The sequence below is a fragment of the Panthera leo genome, chromosome E2 (genome assembly GCF_018350215.1).
Source record: "Panthera leo isolate Ple1 chromosome E2, P.leo_Ple1_pat1.1, whole genome shotgun sequence".
NCBI lineage: Eukaryota > Metazoa > Chordata > Mammalia > Carnivora > Felidae > Panthera > Panthera leo.
The window spans coordinates 2,385,211-2,409,342 of record NC_056693.1 but is presented as its reverse complement, the minus strand read 5'-3'; the positions used below and the strand labels follow the sequence as shown (position 1 = coordinate 2,409,342).

At 44.5% G+C, this 24,132-nt stretch overlaps 1 protein-coding gene and 1 long non-coding RNA gene across 7 annotated transcripts in view; one reads left to right on the top strand and one right to left on the bottom strand.

Annotated features, from left to right (window-relative positions):
* Positions 1-24,132, top strand: part of LOC122207622 (zinc finger protein 582) — a 122,306-nt gene that overhangs the window by 10,410 nt on the left and 87,764 nt on the right. Inside the window, exon 1 of one of the 6 annotated variants that reach the window (XM_042917706.1) lies at positions 23,141-23,289. The exons of 3 other annotated variants lie outside the window; for them this stretch is intronic. The gene's annotated coding sequence lies outside the window, so the exon portion shown is untranslated. Of the gene's footprint in view, positions 1-23,140; positions 23,299-23,621; positions 23,708-24,132 lie in introns of those variants that run through there. 2 more of the 6 variants (XM_042917705.1, XM_042917704.1) reach the window with 2 other exon arrangements.
* On the bottom strand, positions 21,555-23,120 carry LOC122207651. Its single transcript, XR_006196947.1, has 2 exons — positions 22,672-23,120; positions 21,555-22,331 (listed from the first exon to the last, which is right to left on the bottom strand). It is a non-coding gene; the product is annotated as an uncharacterized LOC122207651 (long non-coding RNA).

The window sequence follows — 24,132 nt, the reverse complement described above, 5'->3', positions numbered from 1 at the left end:
CTGTTTCTCCAGAGAATCTTAAGTTGTAGTGGTTATTTATTAATTGCCTATTATGTGCCCCATGCTTTACCTGCATTATTGTCGTATAATTTTCCCTGCAACTTAAAGGATAGTGATTATTAGCTCAACTTTAAAATCATCAATTTATAATAGGAACCTTTATTTAGCTCTGAGCACGTGTTAGAGATTTTGCTAAGTGCAATATATTGATGACTTCATTGAGTTTCTATACCAAGTCCTTAAGGTGGATTCTGTTGTTTTCCACATTTTGCAAAGGAGGAGACAGGCACAGAGAAGTTGAATGCCCCCCTCCCTATTTTTATAGGTGGTGTTTTGACCTTTTTTTTAAATTTTATTTTATGTTTGAACATGTAAAATGTCCACATGGTTCAAAAGTCACAATTTTTTTTTATTTTTTTAAGTAATCCTTCCACCCAACGTGGGGCTCTAGCTCACAACCCCGAGATCTAGGGTCACGTGCTCCACTGAGTCAGCCAGGCACCCCAGTTGACACTCCTTTATACCTTCCTAATTTTACTTAAGAATTCATTCTGGAAATATTCTTTAACAGGTGCCAAGTTTATCCAATCCTTTCTGTGTGTGTGTGTGTGTGTGTGTGTGTGTGTGTGTGTGTGTATGTGTGTGTCTACATCCTGGTCAACAGTGATTACAGACTTGTAGTTTTTGGCATTGTCATGAGGAGTACTCCATGGTGGTTTAAATTTATTTTTGATTTCTAATCAGACTTAGCAGCTTTTTACTAATCATTGATGATTCAGGTTTTGCTTCTGTAAATTGCCTGTCTGTATTTCATTTTTTCATTTTTCATTTTCATTTCTTTTTTTTTTTCAAATAAGTCATTTGTTTTTTTATTGATTTTGGGGGGTATTTTGTATAATCAGGTTCCAATTTCTCTGCAACAAACAGGCTATGTATGATGGGGTCATCCATCCATCCAATCCATCCAACCCGTCCATCCCAAGTTAACATATACTCTAATAATGATTTTGGGAATAGAATTTAGTGATTCATCACTTACATATGACACCCAGTGCTCATCCCAACAAGTGCACTCCTTAATGCCCCTCACCCTTTTAGCCCTTCCCTGCACCCAATACCCTGCCAGCAACCCTCACTTTGCTCTCTTTATTTAAGAGTCTCTTATAGTTTGTCTCCCTCTCTGTTTTTATATTATATTTGCTTCCCTTCCCTTGTGTTCATCTGTTTTGTATCTTAACGTCCTCATATGAGTGAAGTCATATGATATTTGTCTTTCTCTGACTAATCTCGCTTAGCATAATACCCTCTAGTTCCAACCATGTAGTTGAAAATGGCAGGATTTCATTCTTTTTGATCGCCGAGCAGTATTCCATTATATATATACATATATACACACATATATACATACATACCACAGCTTTATCCACTCATTAGTCAATGGATATTTGGGCTCTTTCCACACTTTGGCTATTGTCAATAGTGCTGCTATAAACATTAGGGTGCATGTGCCCCTTCGAATCAGCACTCTTGTATCCCTTGGGTAAATACCTAGTAGTGCAATTGCTGGGTCACAGGGTAGTTCTAGTATTAATTTTTTGAGGAACCTTCATTCCAGAGTGGCTGTACCAGCGTGCATTCCCACCAGCAATGCAAAAGAGATTCTCTTTGTCCGCCAACATCTGTTTTGCCTGAGTTGTTAATGTTAGCCATTCTGACAGGTGTGAGGTGGTATCTCATTGTGGTTTTGATTTGCATTTCCCTCATGATGAGTGATGGTGAGCATTTTTTCATGTGTCTCTTAGCCATTTGGATGTCTTCTTTGGAAAAGTGTCTATTCATGTCTTTTGCCGATTTCTTCACTGGATTATTTGTTTTTTGGGTGTTGAGTTTGATAAGTTCTTTATAGATTTTGAATATTGACTCTTTATCTGAAATGTCGTTTGCAAATATCTTCTCCCATTCTGTCGGTTGCCTTTTAGTTTTGCTGATTGTTTCCTTCGCTGTGCAGAAGCTTTTTATTTTAATGAGGTCCCAGTAGTTCATTTTTGCTTTTGTTTCCCTTGCCTCCGGAGACATGTCAAGTAATAAGTTGTTGCGGCCGAGGTCAAAGAGGTTGTTGCTTGTTTTCTCCTTTAGAATTTTGATGGCTTCCTGTTTTACATTTAGGTCTTTCATCCATTTTGAGCTTATTTTTGTGTATGGTGTAAGAAAGTGGTCCAGGTTAATTTTTTCTGCGTGTCACTGTCCAGTTTTCCCAGCACCACTTGCTGAAGAGACTGTCTTTATTCCATTGGATATTCTTTCCTGCTTTGTCAAAGATTAGTTGGTCATACATTTATGGATCCATTTCTGGGTTCTCTATTCTGTTCCATTGATCTAAGTATCTGTTTTTGTGCCAGTGCCGTACTATCTTGATGATTACAGCTTTGTAATGCAGCTTGAAGTCTGGAATTTTGATGCCTCCAGCTTTCGTTTTCTTTTTCAGGATTGCTTTGGCTATTCGGGGTCTTTTCTGGTTCCATACAAATTTTAAGAGTGTTTGTTCTAGCTCTGTGAAGAATTATGTGTTATTTTGATAAGGATTGCATTGAATATGTAGATTGCTTTGGGTAGTATCGACATTTTAACAATATTTGTTCTTCCAATCCACGAGCATGGAATATTTTTCCATTTTTTGGTGTTCTCTTCAATTTCTTTCATAAGCTTTCTATAGTTTTCAGTGTATAGATTTTTCACCTCTTTGGTTAGGTTTATTCCTTGGTATTTTATGGTTTTTAACGCAATTGCAAATGGGATTGATTCCTTGATTTCTCTTTGTTTCTTCATTATTGGTGTATAGAAATGCAACCGATTTCTTTACATTGATTTTATATCCTGCAACTTTGCTGAATTCATAGATCAGTTCTAGCACGTTTTTTTGGTGGTCTTTTGGGTTTTCCACATAGGGTACCATGTCATCGGTGAAGAATGAAAGTTTGACCTCCATCTGGACGATTTGGATGCCTTTTATTTCTTTGTGTTGTCTGAGAGCTGAGGCTAGGGCTTCCAACATTACGTTGAATAACAGAGGTGAGAGTGAGAGTGGACATCCTTGTCATGTTCCTGACCTTAGGGGGAAAGCTCTCAGTTTTTCCCCATTGAGGATGATATTAGCGGTAGGTCTTTCATATGTGGCCTTTATGATCTTGAAGTATGATCCTTCTATCTGTACTTTCTTGAGGGTTTTTATCAAGAAAGGATGCTGTATTTTGTCAAATGCTTTCTCTGCATCTATTGAGAGGATCATGTGGTTCTTATCCTTTCTTTTATTAATGTGATGTAACACATTGATTGATTTGTGGATATTGAACCAGTCCTGCATCCTAGGAATAAATCCTACTGATTGTGATGAATAATTCTCTTAATATATTGTTGGATCTAGTTTGCTAGTATCTTGTTGAGAATTTTTACATCCATGTTCATCAGGGAAATTGGTCTGTAGTTCTCCTTTTTAGTGGGGTCTTTGTCTGGTTTTGTAATAAAGGTAATGTTGGCTTCATAGAATGAGTTTGGAAGTTTTCCATTTCTATTTTTTGGAACAGCTTCAAAAGAATAGGTGTTAACTCTTCTTTAAATGTTTGGTAGAATTCCCCTGGAAAGGCATCCAGCCCTGGACTCTTGTTTGTTGAGAGATTTTTGATTACTGATTCAACTTCCTTACTAGTTATGGATCTGTTCAAATGTTCTATTTCTTCGTGTTTCAGTTTTGGTAGTTTATATGTTTATAGGAATTTGTCCATTTCTTCCAGATTCCCCAATTTGTTGGCATATAATTGCTCATAATATTCTCATATTATTGTTTGCATTTTTGCGATATTGGTTGTAATCTCTCCTTTTTCATTTTTGATTTTATTTATTTGGGTCCTTTTTCTTTTTGATCAATCTGGCTAGGGGTTTATCAGTTTTGTTCATTCTTTCAAATAACTAGCTCCTGGCTTCATTGATCTGTTCTTGTTTTTCAATTTCGGTATCATTGATTTCTGCTCTAATCTTTATTATTTCTTTCTTTTTTCCTACTGGTCTGGGCTTTGTTTGTTCTTTTTCCAGCTCTTTTAGGTGTTAAGTTAGGCTGTGTATTTGAGACCTTTTTTCCTTCTTTAGGAAGGCCTGAATTGCATTATACTTCCCTCTTATGACCACCTTCATTGTGTCCCAGAGGTTTTGTTCTGTCGTGTTTTCATTTTCATTGGTTTCCATGTACTTTTTAATTTCCTCTTTAATTTCTCGGTTAACCCATTCATTCTTTAGTAGGATGTTCTTTAATCTCCAAGTATTCATAGTCTTTCCAGTTTTTTTCTTGTGGTTGATTTCGAGTTTCATAGCATTGTGGTCTGAAAATGTGCATGATATGATCTTGATACTTTTGTACTTGTTGAGAGCTTATTTGTGACCTACTATCTGATCTCTTCTGGAGAATGTTCCATGTGCACTTGAGAAGAATGTGTATTCTGCTGCTTTAGGATGAAATGTTCTGAATATATCTGTTCAGTCCATCTGGTCCAGTGTGTCATTCAAAGCCATTGTTTCCTTGTTGATTTTCTGCTTAGATGATATGTCCATTGTTGTAAGTGGGGTGTTGAAGTCCTCTACTATTGTATTATTATCAATGAGTTTCTTTATGTTTGTGGTTAATTGATTTATATATTTGGGTCCTATCACATTGGGGGCATAAATATTTATAATTCTTAGATCTTCTTGGTGGATAGACCCCTTAATTACAATATAATCCCCTTATTCATCTCTTGTTACAGTCTTTGTTTTAAAATCTAGTTTGTCTGATATAAGTATGGCTACTCCAGCTTTCTTTTGATGACCATTAGAATAATAGATAGTTCTCCATACCGTTACTTTCAATCTGCCGGTTTCTTTAGGTCTAAAATGAGTGTCTTATAAGCAGCATATAGATGGGTCTTGTTTTCGCAATGGGTCATTGTGATACCTATGACTTTTGATTGGAGTGTTTATTCCATTCACGTTTAGAGTGAGTACTGAAAGATATGAATTTAGTGCCATTGTGTTGCCTGTTGAGTTGGTGTTTCTGGCAGTGTTCTCTGGTCCTTTCTAGTCTTTGTTGCTTTGTTTTTTGTTTTGTTTTGTTTTGTCTTTTCTCCACTCAAGGGTTCCCCTTAGAATTTATTGCAGAGCTGGTTTAGTGGTCATGAACTCCCTTTAGTTTTTGTCTGGGAAACTCTTTATCCCTCCTTCTATCCTGAATGACAGCCTTGCTGGATAAAGGATTCTTGGCTGCACTTTTTCCAATTCAACACATTGAATATATCCTGCCATTCCTTTCTGGCCTGCCAGTTTTCTGTGGATAGGTCTGCTATGAACCTTGATCTGCTTCCCTTAGAGGTTAAGGACTTTTCTCCTGTGCAGCTTTCATTTTTTCCTTGTCTGTGTATTTTGTGAATTTGACTATAATATGCCTTGGTGATGGTTGGTTTTGTGGAATCTAATGGGAGTTCTCTGTGCTTCTTGAATTTTGATGTCTCTGTCCTTCCCCAGATTAGGAAAGTTTTCTGCTATAATTTGCTCACATAAACTTTCTGCCCCCTTTTCTCTCTTTTTGTCTTCTGGAACTTCTATAATTTGGATGTTATTCCTTTTTAATAAGTGACTGAGTTCTCTAAGTCTTGTATTGTGATCTTTTGCCTTTGTTTCCCTCTTTTTTCTGCTTCATTATTTTCCATAATTTTATCTCCTAAATCACTGATTTTATGCTCTACTTCATCCATCCTTGCTGTCGTGATTGCATCTTGGTTATAGCATTTTGAATTTCGTCCTGACTAGATTTTATTTCTTTTCTCTCCGCAGAAAGGGATTCTATGCTTTTTCAACCCCAGTTAGTATTGTTATTATCGTGGTTTTAAATTCTAGTTCAGACATCTTGCTCATATCTGTGTTGATTAAGTCCCTGGCTGTCATTTCTTCCTGTTCTTTCTTTGGGGTGAATTCCTTCATATTGTCATTTTGTTAATTATTTTTTTACATTTTATTTATTTTTGAGAGAGAGAGACAGAACACAAGTGGAGGCAGGACAGAGAGAGAGGGAGACACAGAATCCAAAGTAGGCTCCAGGCTCTGAGCTGTCAGCACAGAGCCCAATGCGGGGGCTCAAACCCACAGACTGAGATCATGACCTGAGCTGAAGTCGGATGCCCAGCCAACTGAGCCACCCAGGTGTCCCTTGTCATTTTGAAGAAAGAAAAAAATATTAATAAAATAAATTTAAAAAATTAAAAACAAAACAAAAAATTGAATAAAGGAAGCTAGATCTTAGGTGTGTTTTGAAAGAAGCTTATTGAAAGAAGCTCAATATGATAGAGGAAAAAGGGAAAGAGAAGAAAAAAAGTTAAGTAAATTTTTAAAATTAAAAAAATTTATATAATAGAATAAAATGAAGTAAAGAAAATGAAATAGAATAAAAAATTTGAAAAATAAAAAATAATGTAAGAAAAACAAAAACAAAAATAAAAATTTATCTTTCTGTATCCAAGAATGAGGAAGAAAAAAAGGGGGGGAAAAGAAAAAAAAAAAAGGAAAAAAATAATTTAAGCAAAAACAAGCAAAGAAAACGAATAAACGAGCCAGCAAACAGAATGAAACTTGAATGACGTTACATCCAGTTTCCCCTAGGACTGAAACTATGAAGGGTTCTGTAGTCCATACTCTAAGTGGGTGGAGTGACTTTGGTGGTCTTCTAGGGGATGTGCTTGGAGGGCGCAGTTGGGTGGGGGGTCGGGGGGGGTGGGGTGGGGGTTGGTGTAATGGCCCCATTTTCCACTAGGTGGTGCTGCTTGGCTTACTGGGGTGGATCAATGTGATGCACATGCGGGCGGGGGGAGGGAGAGGTGGAAATGACTTCACCCAACTCCCTAGCCTCCAGCACAGGAACTTGGTTCATTCACCACCCCATGATCAAGCTCCCTACCTTTGTCTCAGGCCTCCGTTCACTTCCTGCCTCTACCCTGTCAGTGTCCAAGCTCTGCCTGCTAGGTGGCACCTCCCTCCAGAGTTTTATCTTAGATGGGGTTGTGTTTGAAAACCCCCACAGACCCCTGTGGCTTGGACCCGTGCCAGCCCTCTGGGGGAGGGTCTTACAGATCAATGGCCAGGTGCCAGCTTGCCCCAGAAAATGTTCATGCAATCACATAGCAGCAGAGGTTCAGAGATTAAGTCAAATCATAACACACAGCTGGCACCAGTTGTCACTGCACTCTGGTGTCTTTGTCCCAATACCAACAAATGCGGCTGCTCTCCAGGGTCTTCTGGGACCTTTGCCTGTGATGAGGCCAGGCTGTATGGCTTCTACCAAATGCACTACAAGTAGGGGAACCATTTCTCCCTGTGTGGCACACAGATCCCTCAGACCCCACTGCCTGCTCCTGGCGATTTGTCCTATTTCCTTGCCAGAGCACTGCCAGGCACTGAAATCTGGAACTTCAGACTCTGTGCTCCACTGTTTATAGAATGCTGGTGGCATCGAAACCCTCTCCTTTCTTCTCCTCAATGGTTTTGGGGAACAGATTTCTTGTTCAGTCCCCTCTGAGTGTTTTCACTCTTTCTGTCTCTTTCTCTCCAGCTGCTTTCAGGGGAGTGCTTTTCTTGCACAATCCCCAATGCGCCACACTCTCCCCTTTCTCTTTCTCTGTCTTCTCTCTGCAAAAACAGTTTCCTACCCTCCACGGTTTTTCTTTCCCCCATTTCACCTCTCTGCACCGCGGACGGCCAAGTTCTGTGCCTCCGGTTATGCAGATTGTTGTGTTAATCCTAAGATCAGTTTCCTAGGTGTTCAAAATGGCTTGGTGCTGATCTAGCTGCATTTCAGGGACAAGACAAGCTCAGGGCCTCCATCCTGCTCCACCATCTTAACCCGATCCTGATGGGGTCCTTTTTTTTCTGGTTTCTTGGGCCTTTTCTTTAAAGACCAAAGGGTGTTCCTTTGGATGAGGGAGGATCACACAGCACTTGGGGACAAAGATACAGCCAAGTGGCCTGGCGCTGGAGGCCACGATGGAGGAGATCCCCACAGCCAGAGTGGCCTTGCACTGGGCGCCGTGGCGACTTGGGAGGAGGGCCACCCAGACACTGCTGGACACCAGCATACTGAAGGTGAGGAACTTGACTTCACCAAAGGTGTCAGGCAGGTTTCTTGCCCAGAAAGCAATAGCAGGGGTCCCAGGATCAAGAAGCCCAGGTAACAGGGCAGAAGGTGGACACAGTAGGAGGCGGCATCAGAGCCCTCATTACACTGGATGGCGATGTGGCCAAGTGAAGACTGAGGGTCCTTGTCCAGGAAGGGGGGAGATATCCCCAGGCCGACCCCAAGAGGACCCCTTGGACGAGGAGCAGAGGAGTGAGCTGTGCAAGGACCCGCTCACCTCTGGACCCTGCTTGTTGACCCTGACTACAGTGATGGTCTTGACTGAGATGGGGGACAGGGCCACCATGAACCCAGCTGCAGATGTGGTCTGTCGGTTGGATGAGGCAGGTGGCAGCAGTGGGGCAGCTGAGGAAGAGCAAGGGGCAGAGGAAGCAGAGCATGGGGGAGACAGGAGGGCATTGCTGAGGGTCCGCTTGTTGGCTTTGACCAGGGGGGTTTCAATGCCTCACAAACACCACCAAGGTCAGAACGGAGAGGGCAGTTAAGGACAGTGTGAGACATGCTAGAGTCAGGCCAGGAAAGTCTCCGTTTTGGGAAGGCAGTGGTCCCCTTTCTTATTTGGATAATGACCCTCGGGCAGAGCCTGCACTGTTTGTGTCTGGAAGGAACAAACAGATTGTCGCTCTCTCCAAGACGGGGCATTGCTTATTTGATACGATGCCGATAGCCAGCCCTCTCACCCCCACCACCCAGGTTTGATGGTTTTTCTCTTTTGTAGACTGTTCTTTTTATTCTTTTGTAGAGAGAGAGAAAGAGAAAGCGCAAGCGGGAGCCTGCTTAAGATTCTCTCTCTGTCTAGGGGCGCCTGGGTGGCTCATTTCGTTAAGCTCAGGTCATGATCTCATGGTCCGTGAGTTCGAGCCCCGTGTGGGGCTCTGAGCTGACTAGCTCAGAGCCTGGAGTCTGCTTCGGATTCTGTGTCTCCCCCCTCTCTGCCCCTACCCCACTCATGCTCTGTCTCTGTCTCTCAATAATAAATAAATGTTAAAAAAATTTTAAAAATAAATAAACATTAAATAATTTTTAAAAAGATTCTCTCCCTCTGCCCCTCCCCGACTTGCATGCATGCTGCCCCCTCTCTCAAATAACGCTTTTTAATATTTTATTTTTATGGATTATTCTTTTTTAAATTTATAATAAAATTGACATTTCTTTGCGTCAAGAAGGATGCAGGGTACAACAGTTAGGGAGGAGTGAAAGAAAACATGGATACCAGGGAGAGCATGTAATAAAACCTCTTGAATGCTTGGACACCAATGTAATAGATCCCCTAGATTTCCCAGTACCCTTTGTCTTTTCTCTTTTGTTCAAAGGGTGTCATTTGCAGCAGGACATGCTGTGGTGGTTAAATATCTCATCTCTGAGTTAAAATTCAAATCCCACTAATAACCCTTCTGAGAAAGCTGCTCAATTGGAACGTGCTTCCGTTTCTATGACAACCACCCACACCACTGTGCCTTCGTCCCACCTTTTACCATGCTGGATGGACATACTTTAAAATCAACAATGTATCTCCATTCTTGGTTGGCTTGCCCCATTTATCTGGCACTGAACACAGCTAGGTTAAATAGGAAGAGAGAATATCCTTCCGTAGCATTTGTTGAAATACGTTACGTCACTGAGTAATTCAGAAGGCCAGACAGTTGTTTCTGGTGTCTACTTGTACCTCTTTCTTTTTAAAAGCTGTGTTTAAATCCAACCCGAAGCATGGAAACACCATAGGTACAGACCTCTATCTTTTTTTTTATTTTTAACTTTTTAATTTTTTATTTTTTTAACGTTTATTTTTGAGAGAGACAGAGAGACAGAGACAAGTGGGGGAGGGGAAGAGAGAGAGGGAGACACAGAATCCGAAGCAGGCTCCAAGCTCTGAGCTGTCAGCACAGAGCCCCATGCGGGGCTTGAACCCATGAACTGTGAGATCATGACCTGAGCTGAAGTCGGATGCTTAACCGACTGAGCCACCCAGGCGCCCCTTTATTTTTTCATTTTTATTTTCAACATTTTTTTAACTTTATTTTTGAGAGAGAGAGAGCGCGCGAGCACATGTGCACAAGCAGGGGAGAGGCAGAGAGAGAGGGACAGAAGATCCAAAGCAGACTCTGCACTGAGAGCAGCAAGCCCCATGCGGGGCTTGAACTCATGAACTGCGAGATCATGACCTAAGCCAAAGTTGGACCCTCAACCAGCTGAGCCACCCAGGCGCCCCAGACAGACCTCTGTCTGACAGCCACACATAAAAGAATGGAAAGTCCAATAAGGCTTTCTTCTGAGAATACTCCATGCACTTTTTCTATTCTCCTCTCCTGGCTGGTACAGGGGGGTGGGACTCACGGCTTCTGAAATCCCCAGGCAAGAATGAAGGCACAATTCCTCGCTACCACAGATTCCTCAAAATGAGAATTTCTTAGAAAAATTCCAGGAGAATCAGAGTTCCTTCTTAAGTGGATGCTACTATTGTGGTTGTTTTTGTTGTGGTAGCGATGTATAAATAATGTCTCTGAGACAAGATTTGACTGTCATCCGAGAACCTGAAAGGTTGGTTTGGTACATGATGACCACAGGGTATGAGACCTTAATACAATTTCTTTTTTTTTTTTTTTAATTTTTTTTTTAACGTTTATTTATTTTTGAGATAGAGAGAGACAGAGCATGAATGGGGGAGGGTCAGAGAGAGAGGGAGACACAGAATCTGAAACAGGTTCCAGGCTCTGCGCTGTCAGCACAGAGTCCGACGCGGGTCTCGAACTCACGGACCGCGAGATCATGACCTGAGCCGAAGTCAGATGCTTAACCGACTGAGCCACCCAGGCGCCCCAACAATTTCTGATGTTTTACTATGTGATAAGAAAACTGCCAATGATAACAGGAAATTGAAGAAGAGCAGAAGGATGAAGAAGAGGAAGAGGGTAAGAGTCAAGACAATAATACCACGTTAGGACTTAGTCTGTTTTCACCCTTCACATCTATTCTTCAGTCCTTCCCCCAACTTACAAGGAGAAGACTATGGTTTTCTTTATTTTGTAGTTTAGGATAAGGAGGCTCAAAAAGAATTTGACTTTGTATAAATAAGTAAGTCCATGATGCTTGTAATAGGGATGTAATTAAGCATAATGATGGGGGTTTCAGGACTACTCACCTGAGGAATTTTGTAAAGCCCCAGATGTTTTGCCATGGGACTAGAAAGAGCTGAACTTGTTGTTCCAACCACTGCAGCCAGAGGGGGGCTGCCCCAACACCTGTAGTTAGGAGTGCAGCCCTTGTAACCTGAGTGCAGATTCACTACCTTTTGAAGGGCCAGGGACACCTGGAGTCCCAAAGGGAGACACCCAGGGTGAGGTTGGGAAGCAGATTGGCATCTCTGTTGATCTCCTCAATGGCCAGCGCAAAGCATCCAGCCCCTTCAAATGTTGTCTCCAAAAATCTGAACAGGAACATCAAGAACTAGTCAGGAATCCATTAGAATAATAAATTCAGTATAGTTGCAGGATACAAAATCAATATACAAAAATCAGTTATTTCTATACGCTAATACTGAACTATCAAAAAGAGAAGTTAAGAAAACCATCCTATTTACAATAGCATCAAAAAGAATAATATATCTAGGAATAAATTTCACCAAGGAGATGAAAGGTCTGTATGCTGAAAACTATAAGACAGTGATATAAGACATTGAAGACAGGGACCCCTGGCCAGCTCAGTCAGTGGAGCATGTGACTCTTGATCTTGGGGTTGTAAGTTCAAACCCCATGTTGGGTGTAGAGATTGCTTAAAAATAAAATCTTAAAAAAAAAGATACAATTTTATTCTTGGGAATTTCTGGGGCTTTCTGTGTCTTTCAATAGTATTGTTAATACCTTGGTTCTCAATGATGATATAACCTTTTGTCTTTTTATTTTTATTTTTATTTTTTACTCCATAGATTTTTTTCTTAAACTTTTATGCTTACTTGGAATCTAATTATGGTTTCCTTTTCACCTTATTGGTCTGATGAGTCTTGGACTAGCATCCATTATATTATATTTGTGTATTACCCATAAAGATAAATAGCATAGTTGGGAGAACTGACCCTCCACTCTCTTTTGTTCTGATAGCTAAATAAGTGGTCATCTAGCTGTCCAGTGGCCATTTAGCCTTTTGTAAAACTTGCTACTATTCACCTGTGGTTTTTATAGTACCCTCTACTTCTCTCTTACCTATAAAAATTCACGGAACATCAGAGTGGATAAATCCACACATACAGTGTACTTACTACAACATTCACACACAGTTCATTGTTGACTCCTGTTTGATTGTACAGTTCTACTCACAGCACAACTTTGCTATCGTTGTGCTGTGAGTGGGACACAACATAACAAAGGTTGCAAGTAACCTTCGTTCATTTTAGGAACTGTCTGAAAGGTCCATCTCTTTGACAGAAATCATTATACAACAGTTTAGAGGTCAAGAGTCTTTGAACTCCTTACCTCAGATGACTGACTTTGTCATCACTTTGTCTCATCATTCCAAAATCATTGTATCATGCATGATTCCTACTCAATCCTTAGGAAAACTCTGCATTGAAATTTCCACTTAAACCACCTTCAAATCACAAAAGAAAAGGTCCCAACTTTCCCCCTTCACGCAGAGGCTAGGAGACATCATTGAGGCAGTGCTCTGTCATGCTGGGATTGGAGGGAGCTTGGTTTTATCTCATGGATGGGTTGTCTTGCTGGTATCTGGGGATGCTATTTGACAGATGTGAGGAGGGTGAACATACATGCAGGTAGGTTGGAGCAAGATTAGTAAACGAGAGAGAGAACGGGAAAATAAAAGCATGCTCCTGCTTAATCAGCAAGCATTCAGAGACAGAGTGTGATTGGTTTTCTTCCATTATGTCCAAAATGTCATTTAGAACAACTCTATTTGGTGGAATCAGAACACTAACAAAAGAGTAAAGTAGTGTTTACTGGTCCTATTCCTTTAGGATCATAGGAGATTATTCATGATATTTTAGGGCAGCTTTTCAAAACCCAATAGACATTTTAATTAATTAATTTATTTATATTTATTATTTTATTTTAGAGAGAGAGTGTGTGAGTGAGGGTGAAGGGCAGAGGGAGAGAGAGAATCTTAAGCAGTCTCCGTGCTCAGCATGGAGCCCAACACGGGGCTCGATCCCATGACCCTGGGATCATGACCTGAACCAAAATCAAGAGTGGAACGCTCAACTGATTGAGCCACCCAGGTGTCCCTGGACATTTTTAAATTCAATAAAGGCAGTCCAGAGGCTGAGTTGAGTTTCTGATAGCCTCAGATATCTAGAGAAAGAATTGGAATCCAGGTCCCAGACAAGGAGGGAGCTGGAGTCACCTTTCTTGGTCCCCAGGAGCCAGGGAAACCAGAAGAGGACAGACCTTTGCAGTCACTTCCTCAATCCCCCAAACTAGTGACGAGGCCTCAGGCTGTCAGAATCTCAGGTACAGACTTTTTCAAAGATGATTATCATTGCTTTTTGTGATATTTACAAGTAATTTTGCAACACTGAGAAAATGTTTATTATTCATTGTGACATAGAGATCATGAACTGTTAGTACTGTAAAGCTCATTTGTTGGATGATTATATAAATTTGTATTTCTCGGGCACCCGGGTGGCTCAGTCAGTTAAGCGTCTGTCTCTTGATTTCGGCTCAGGTCATAATCTCAAGGTTTGTAAGTTCAAGCCCTGCATCAGGCTTTGTGCTGACAGCATAGAGCCTGCTTGGGATTCTCTTCTTTCTTTCTGCCCTTCCCCTGCTCGTGCACTCTCTCTCAAAATAAATAAATAAATTAAAAAAAATTGTTTTGTATTTCGCAGAGGAGTATATTCTTGTAGACACAATGCAAAGTCACATTGTCCCAATTACTCAGCAAGAACATCTTTAAAAAAAATTTTTTTTAATGTTTATTTATTTTTGAGAGAGACAGAGACAGAGACAGAGTGTAAACGGGAGGGGCAGAGAAAGGGGAAGACACAGAATCTGAATAGGCTCCAGGATCTGAGCTGTCAGCACAGAACCCAACGCGGGGCTCAAATCCACAAAGCGTGAGATCATGAGCCGAAGTCAGACACTTAACCAACTGAGCCACCCAGGCACCTCAGGGTAAGAATGTCTTTGAGGAAGACAATGATATGACAAAACCGAGCAAGGAAATGGGGTGTTTCCATGGGTGGAGGACTGCTCTGAGGACCAGGCACAGGGACAGGCACTACACACATTATGTCATTTCTCCTTAATCTTTATAACCAATACTGTATGATCTCATATGAGAGTGAACCAAACAGAAACAAGCAATGAGACTGTTTCGCCCCAATGTCACATCACTGGAGGGTGGGGGTGTTGAGGAAAGCATTCCTCATGACTCTGATGCATCACAAAGGGTTTCAGAGGGCTAAGGGCTTGTTACAGGGCTGGCTCAGTGGGAGGAGGGTCCCACTCTTGAGCTCAGGGTCATGAGTTCGAGCCCCATGTTGGGTATAGAGATTACTTAAATAAAACTAAAAAAAAAAAAAAAGGTTTATCACAGGCCTAGCACAGGAATTACCATGGAGGATCCTTAAAACTGACTTCACAAATGAGGTGTGCCCACTCTAAAATCCCCTTCTGCCCACCTCTGTGAAGTCCCATAATCCCCCAGGTCACCTTCTCTCTGGAATCTCATACATTGATTTTTCAAAATCTTCCCATGTTGATGCATTGTCAACAATTGTCTGTAGGGCAGAGCATGACAGCACTTTCCAGCATTGAGGCTATGAGCTCATTTAGTCTTTAAAACTTAATGTGTATTAACTTGTTTACCTTATCCCAACCCAGTGAGGAAGATGTTATCGTTACCCATAGTTTGTGAATGAAAAATCACAGGCATTGTCCTTACTAATTGCTAGAGCCACTATATCAACAAGTCAGACGTGGGATTTGAATGCAGTCTACAGACAAAGCCTGCGTTCCTGACCAATGTGCTACCGCCTGACCCCTAACAGGTAAGCCTTGGTCCTTCACACAGACCCTAGCATGTAGACAGTCACCAAAAAAGTGTTGAGTGAATATATAAGCACAGATTGGCCCCAATCCCAGTAGACTTTTTGGGATGACAGTCAGCAGATGTGATTTCCCATTGCAAACACAGGCAGGCTCCTCCGTTGCCCTTCATCATAGTGTGTGGGGTGCACCCCTAGAGAACCCAAACTACTCCTAGCTCGTAGGACTTCTCCACGGTTCGAATACATGTTTGCCACAATCTCAGTTCATCCACCATGGTGTGCTCACTTCCAGAACACTGGGTGCATGTTACTCAGAGCGGCATCACTGACCTATGAGGTGTTGGATGCACATTTAAAAAAAATTTTTTTTTTTAATTTACATCCAAATGAGTTAGCATATAGTGCAACAATGATTTCAGGAGTAGATTCCTTAGTGCCCCTTAACTATTTAGCCCATCCCCCCTCCCACAACCCCTCCAGCAACCCTCTGTTCTCCACATTTAGGAGTCTCTTATGTTTTGTCCCCCTCCCGGTTTTTATGTTATTTTTATATTATTTATGTTCATCTGTTTTGTCTCTTAAAGTCCTCATATGAGTGAAGTCATAGGATATTTGCCTTTCTCTGACTAATTTCACTTAGCTTAATACCCTCATGTTCCATCCACATAGTTGGAAATGGCAAGATTTCACTCTTTTTGATTGCCAAGTAATACTCCATTGTATATATATACACCACATCTTCTTTATCCATTCATCCGTTGATGAACATTTGGGCTCTTTCCATACTTTGGCTGTTGTCAATAGTGCTGCTATAAACATCGGGGTGCATGTGTCCCTTCGAAACAGCACACCTGTATCCCTTGGATAAGTACCTAGTAGTGCAATTGCTGGGTTGTAGGACAGTTGTATTTTTAGCTTTTTGAGGAACCTCCATACTGTTTTCCAGAGTGGCTGCACCAGTTTGCATTCCCACTAACAATGCAAAAGAGATCCTCTTTGTCCGCATCCTTGCCAACATGTTTTGCCTGAGTTGTTAATGTTAGCCATTCTGACAGGTGTGAGGTGGTATCTCATTGTGGTTTTGATTTGTATTTCCCTGATGATGAGTGATGTTGAACATTTTTTCATGTGTCTGTTAGCCATCTGGATGTCTTGTTTGGAGAAGTGTCTATTCATGTCTTTTGCCGATTTCTTCACTGGATTATTTGTTTTTTGGGTGTTGAGTTTGATAAGTTCTTTATAGATTTTTGGATATTGACCCTTTATCTGATATGTTGTTTATGAATATCTTCTCCCATTCTGTCGGTTGCCTTTTAGTTTTGTTTATTGTTTCCTTCGGTGTGCAGAAGCTTTTTATTTTAATGAGGTCTCAGTAGTTCATTTTTGCTTTTGTTTCCCTTGCCTCCGAAGACGTGTTGAGTAAGAAGTTGCTGCAGCCTGGATGCACATTTTTAATGTGTGGGAAGCACACTCTTGCAATTATTTTGGAAAAGTGATCCTTAATTAGTACCGTCTATACAGATGTCATCAAATTTGCATTTTCCAAATTTAGGTAGGAGGCAGAGTCATGAGTAAGACGTAGCAGACAATCATGGAAGTTGACCAGGAGTTGTGTTTCGTAAGAGGGCATGGGAAATGTTGGTGCAGACATGCCTAGCCCCCTGTCATCTCGTCCCCTTCTCCTGTGCCCCTCTTCCCGATTCACTTAGCAGAGTTCTGCAAGGTGGTCTCCAGGTAAAGTGAATGAGGGAATAGTTTTTGATGAGCGTAAGGTCAAAGATGGCCACCATAACAACATCAGCAGGCCTGTCAAAGTGAAGCCTGAGAGCCCCTTGCTCAGGTGGGCTGAAGGCAGGCGCAGAGCCCACAAGACAACACAGCAGAGCCTCAAGGGGCATCCTCCAGGATCTGCCCCTCACCCCACAGAGCAGGTGAGGCATCCTTTCTCAAGGAGGCTGGTGCTCCCTTCAGCCTTGAGGAAGCTTCTGAAAGCAAAACTGGAGTGGCTGCTGTTTTTGTGAAGAGTCACACCACACAGTGTGTCTTTCTCTTGGGTCCTTGCTGTAGTCATCGGCTTTGAAGAACCAGATGACTGATGCTCCTGTTTGTTTATTTTGAGAGAGAGAGAAAGAGCTCAAGCAGGGAAGTGGCAGAGAGAGAGGGGGGTCGGGGGGAATATCCCAAGCAGGCTCTGTGCTGCTACTGCACAGCCCAATGCAGGGTCGGTCTCACAAACCGTAGATCATGATCTGAGCCAAACTGAAGACTTAGACGCTTAACCGACTGAACCCCCCTGACGCTCTCCTAGAGGTTTTAATTACGGGTGGAGTGTCTGTTCCCATAGCCATGAGCTTTGAGTGAAGCATAAAACCCCAAGAAAATGGCTGAACTTAGGGCATCTATGTATTTGGGAGAGCCCTGAAACCCCAAGGACATTAAAACATGCTGCAGGCCTGTGACCTCCACCTTCTTCCTGGGTAGACCCAAGAAGAAAATAGAAACAGAGATGGCAGCTGCTTACCAGATTAACACACAAGAGGTAATGCCAGTATATTTAAAAGAGAAAAGGCACGAATGGTTAAGGGGATTGGCTAAATTAGAGTATATTGCAAAATGCAGAACTGTGAATCCATTGAAAAGTTTTGTGGGACATAAGTTTATATATGTAAAGCAGGGCTGTGAGCCTCCTCACTGTTGAGATTCTGGCAGGGTAACTTCAGGAGAGAGCTGTCAGGTCCATTGTGGGATGTTTAGCAGTACCCCTGGCCTCCACCCACTAGAGGCTGTAGAATAGAACCCCTCCCCAAACTGTGTCAAGCAAAAGTATCTTCATATGTTGCCTTGTGGCCCCTGAGGTTTAGAACAACTGGTGTATCTATACATCTATACATCCACTTTGGCTCCTGAGCGCCAACCACAAGCCAGGAGTCAGTCTAGGACTAGTAATGTGATGTAATGTGCTAGTAATGCATCACACACGTGAAAATGGCAATGGTGAATAAGAAGTCAGTTATTCAACTATGCGCGACAAGATGCAAACTGCCCATTATTCCTGCCATCAGGAAAACAGTACTGCAAATACCATCTATGCTTGTTCATTCTCTCCAGAATCCATTTTATCCCTCTGGATGAAAAGGGTGCTATTGTTGAATCTCTCCTTTGGGGAGCCTGGGGAAATGGGCCATCTCTTTCAAGTTCCAGAGAGAGGATCTCATGCTTCCTGAATACTCAGTTGTCTGCTTGCATGTTCTGGTAACATCTGAGGATGACACTGAATGATGGGTTTCCTGGGCTATGAGCACAGTTCCTCTCCCCGTGCTTTGCCCCACAGACAGTGGGTTGGAAGGAGGGGTGTCATGCCTCCTTTGCCACCTGCTGACTTGCCCTGCACTCCCCAGAGCTGCTGCTGTTGCAGTTTCAACCACTTTCTCCAATAACTGTGGCTCCTTCCCTGGGGCTGCTTTCGTGGGAGCAGCTGGGAAGTCACCCTGATTGCTCCAGCAGGGCTAGGCTTGGGAGAAGCCCAGGTCTGTGCCTGGTGTTTGGTTTCTGTAGGAGGGAGTCCAACTGGAGGAACTGAACCATCAGTGATTAGGGGACCCAAAGCTCTTAAATGGTTCCAATCACTTTTGCTTCTGCTAAGTCATTACACTTAGAGGAAAGGTAATTTATTTATTATCAGATAGAATTGTGGTAAATGGGTAAGTGTGACTTCCCACTATTTAGCCTTATTAATGTGGTCTGGGTTTACCATTGGGAAGAGTGATAACTGCTTATTTTATTTAAATGTTTATTTATTTTTGAGAGAGAGCGAGAGAGCGAGTAGAGGAGGAGCAGAGAGAGAGGGAGACAGAATCCCAAGAAAGTTTTGTGCTATCAGTGCAGTGCTGGATGTGGGGCTTGAACTCACGAACCGTGAGATCATGACCTGACCTAAAACCAGGAGTTGGAGGCTTAACCAACTGAGCCACCCAGATAACTGGTTATTTTAGAAAAGTGGGGGTAATGTAAGTTATCAAGATAAATATTGAAAATAATTGATTTTTTTTAAAAAGCTTATTTATTTTGAGAGAGACAGTGGGGGAGGGTCAGAGAGAGAGAGGAAGAGAGAATCCCAAGCAGGCTCCTCACTGTCAGCGCAGAGCCCCATGTGGGGCTCGGTCTCACAAACTGCAAGATCCTGACCTGAGCTGAAATCAAGAGTCTGACACTTAACCAACACTTGAGCCACCCAGGCGCCCCGAAAATAATTGATATTCTATATAGATGGCCACTGTTAACAACTTGGTCTGTTTCTTCTCAGTTCTGCTTTCCTGAGCAAGTTTATATTGAAGGATGTTCGTGTAGGCCAAAAGGTGGAGCCTGGCTGGGCTGCCATGATTTCTCCTGACTTCCCGGGATTCTGACCAAGGATTAATAGCCTTCCCAGGGAAACCTTTGGGACAGCCTATCTCAGCCTTTATTTCTTCAAAATTTTCCTATTCAGGGTGAGGAACAGAATCTTTTTTTTTTTAATAAAATTTTTTTTTTTTAACGTTTATTTATCTTTGAGACAGAGAGAGACAGAGCATGAACGGGGGAGGGTCACAGAGAGAGGTAGACACAGAATCGGAAACAGGCTCTAGGCTCTGAGCCGTCAGCACAGAGCCTGATGCGGGGCTCGAACCCGCGGACTGCGAGATCGTGACCTGAGCCGAAGTCGGACGCTTAACCGACTGAGCCACCCAGGCGCCCCTGAACAGAATCTTTTTTTTAAATGACCATATATTTGGTTAGGTTACAAAGAATGCATCAGTATGTCCAAAAATTGAAATTACAAGTGTCATTTATGCTCACAATGCAAGAAATGAAGAGATTTAAAGGAGAACATGAAAACCTAAATAAAGGATGCTTACAACAGGAAATTATAAAACATTTCCATTAAACAACTCTAGGGTAAAAAGGAAAACATGAATGAAAATTATGAAATTTGTACAATTTCAAAACAAAGTTAAAAATGAACATAAAAATTATAGGGGCGCCTGGGTGGCTTAATCAGTTGAGGATCCGATTCTTGATTTCCGCTCAAGTCATGGTGTCAGGGTCATGGGATTGAGACCCTCATCAGACTCCCAACACAGAGACTGCTTGAGATATTCTCTCTCTCTAAAAAACAAAAACCCAGGGGGCGCCTGGGTGGCGCAGTCGGTTAAGCGTCCGACTTCAGCCAGGTCATGATCTCACGGTCCGTGAGTTCGAGCCCCGCGTCAGGCTCTGGGCTGATGGCTCGGAGCCTGGAGCCTGTTTCCGATACTGTGTCTCCCTCTCTCTCTCTGCCCCTCCCCCGTTCATGCTCTGTCTCTCTCTGTCCCAAAAATAAATAAAAAACGTTAAAAAAAAAAACAAAACCCACATTATCTAAATTGCACGAAATTCTTTCAAACCATCTTATGTGATGACATAATGGATAAACTATCAGAATATTCTTAAATTACAGTGTGTTATATGAATGTACTCTACTTCTATTTGCTTATTTACTGTAAGGGTCGTTTATTTTACTGTGATCTCCATGACTTTGGAGACCACCTCTATTTTGTTATGATTCTATCATTTTACATCAACTTGGCAAAATACTTGGTACGTAATAGAAACTAAAATATTGGATAAATAAAAGAATAAGTGAAATGAAATAGACAAAAATGGCTTAAGATAAAGCTCTGGAATATCATTGTGACTTTGCGTCAGAAATTTCTGGTTTGAACCTTGGCTCCCAAAATTTCACTTGTCAAGAAACAGTGTAATGTCTTCGAGCGTCAGTTCTGTATGGCTAAACTAGCAGTATTCATTTATCCATGCATTCATTCCTGAATTCAGTTAGCAGCCTCTTGGCCAGTGGATGCCCACCCCCCAGTGAATTCCGTAGGGAAAGCATCTTCCCAGACAGCAGGTGCTAGCTTCCAGGTGTCAGCAGAGGTACCGCCAGCACCACCAGGTACTGACGAATCTCCCAGTTCAAGAAGCAGCTTGCTCCAGGGGAAAAAAAAAAACCCGAAGGGGTGCAAAGAGCAGGGGTTTTGGAGTCAGCAAGACCCGGGTTCAAAAACACGCTCTGATCTTTACTAGCTGTGTGCCCTTGGGTGAGTTAACCTGACCTCCCTGTGCCTCCGTTTATGCACCTGGAGACCGGAGAGCTCAGTAGAAACAACAGTAGGGTTAAAAGGATTAAATAAAACTTTAAGTGGAAATGACACTTTTGACCTGGGGCAGCAATGTGCCAGCTGCTAGCAGCGGTGGTAGTGAAAGTCCTAATACCCGTTAGCTGCTATTTTGATGATCACCACCACCTTGTCACACAACTGGGAATGCAGAAACTAGTGCCTTACACATTTATTCTTAGTACCTAGTCCCAGAGGGCACCGCCACAAACCCAGGGTTTCCCCCGCACGTGGCGCGATGTAGTGCTGTGTAGTAAGAAACAGGCATTCGTTCTTCGCCCCTTCCCGGCCTGGAGCTCCCCAACCCTAGGAATTTCCTAAGTGCTGAGAGGGAAGGCTCTCTTTTGTTATGTTAACGAACAGGAAATCGAGGAACACTCCTTTGGTGGGGCTGGTTGCCAGGGGAACCAAGCCCGCGGGCGAGGGTTAGAACTTTTAATCCCACCCCCTGACCTCGGTGCAGGGGAGAGGGGCTGGAAATTGAGTTCCATCACCATCGGCCAAAGGTTTCATCCACCGTGCCTCTGCGGTGTAGCCTCTTCCGAAAAAGGACGCGGTTCAGAGCGCTTCCGGGTCGGTGAACGCGTGGAGGCGCTGGAAGAGTGGAAGCTTCACCCTGCGCACCTCTTCCAGGGCCGTTTCTGGGTTACGTCCTTTTGTAACGCTGGTGACCGGTAAGTAAGACGCCTCTCCCAGGTCTGTGATCCGCTCTTGGCATATTAAGCCCTCGGAGGAGGGTCCCCAGAAACTCTGACCTACAGACCTGGAGCTGGGGTCCGGTGGGGGAGGGGGGTGAGCGCCGTCCCGGGGGCTGAGCCGTCGCCAGCGAGGTAGGGTCAGAATCAGGGCGGATCGTAGCACACGCCAGTGGGGTCATTGTTCGACGGCGGGGAGAGTCCACACTGCGACTGCAGTCAGGATTGTACACACACGCCTATAAAAACGCAAAAACAGAGTCTCCACAAAATTAGTCACCGTGGTATCACGCACGCAAACATACGCTTGCACAAACGGTGGTTTCTGTGCACACACCCATTCGGTTTCTGTGGTTCCCTACACACACACACACAGTCATCCAGAGTCAGACGGTAATTTAAGGTTCTGTAGGCTCACCTCTGCCGTGGTGCCAAAGCAGCCAGAGACGACACACCTGCGGGCACGAGCATACACACTCAACCCCGGTGTTTCCCCCTCACACACGCAAAACACAATCACAAACACAGGGCCTCAGAAGATACAATGGCACAAAATGGGCCTCACGGACTCAGACGTACCGTCACAACCCGGGACTCACGCCCAGGTGCCAGGGGCGGGTCCACACCGCACACCTCTCAGAGAATCCGGAGGACGAGGCGGTCACCTCAGATGCAGCCATTGCGCGCGCGGCCGCCCGACGCTCCTCTCCGCGCGCCGCCGCGTCCCCACGCGTCGCAGGGGCTCCCGGGAAATGTAGGCTGCGGGCCAGAGAGGCGTAGCGCAAAGGACTCTGGGGACCTTCGTTCTACGTTGGCGCGAACGAGATTCTACTTCTGGCCTGAGCACCGTCCCTGGGCCCCTCTCCCCGGTCTTTTCGACTCCGGGCCGGACAGATCTCGATACGCGCAGACCGGGAGGTCTGCCCCTCGTTCTGGGCCTGGCCCCGCTGCGCCCCGGAGGCTCCTGGGGGTTGCGGACTGAGGTCGCAGTGCGCACGCGCAACCGCGGGGGAGCCCGGCTCCCAGTACCGCCGAGCGCCGCAGTGCAAGCCCATGCACGGGAACCTGCGGGTGTGCTAGCCGGTGAGGGAGGCCGACTGCGGAGGCTGGGTTTGGTTCCCTGGCTCGCAGAAAGCCCCTCGCGCCTCAGGGCATCCACATGATTTAACAGGAGAACCGTGGCCCCGGGAGCTCCAGGTACACTCTGTACGTGCGCGCGGCTCTACTGCTGCGTGGGTTGTGCGGGGGCGGGGCTCGGCCTGGCGCGCGCTTCAGTGCAGGGGTTGCGGGGCGTGCTTGCGTAAGTGTCTGTTGCGTGTGAGGGGGCGGGCCTCAGGCTCAGCGTGTGGGGAGTCCCCTCGCCCCCGCCCGAGGAGAGTGAGCGCGTGCACGCCGCGTGGCTTTGTTTAGGGGCGGGGCCCGGCGCGCTCGGGGAGGTCCGGGGGCGGGGCGGCGGCCTGCTACGTGTTGTGCGTGTGAGGGGGCGGGGCCGGCGGTTGCGCCTGGGGTCTCCGAGGGGAGTGCGCAGCCGCGGAGGGGCACTGGGGGCGCGGGGTGCCGAGCAGTTGTCGGAGTGGGCTCCGCCGGGACCCGACCCGGGAGGACTGAGTTGAATGTGAGCGTGTGTCTGTAAGACTGTGGGGTTGTGTGTCTGCGTGCGGTCGTGAGGGGGCGCGGGGGGCGCGGGCCGGGGGTTGCGCGGGTCATGACTCAGTGTGGATTCCTGACGAGGCCTCGCGGGGTCGTGAGGGGTCGTGGGCCTGGGGCGGCGCAGGGTCGTGACGCAGTGTGGGTTCTGGCGGGGCTGCGCGGGTCGTGAGGGGACGCGGGGGCCTGAGGTGGGGTGAGGCTGCGGGTCCGGGGCGGCGCGCGCCAGTGGCAGCGCTGAGGGGAGCACCGGGTCTGGGACGTGAGGTGGTCGGCGTTCTGCGTCGTGTGTGTGTGTGTGTGTGTGTGTGTGTGTGTGTGTGTGTGTGTGTGTGTGTGTGTGTGAGACAGACAGACCGTGGGCAGGTGGGCGCGCGTCCGAGGACCGCCGTG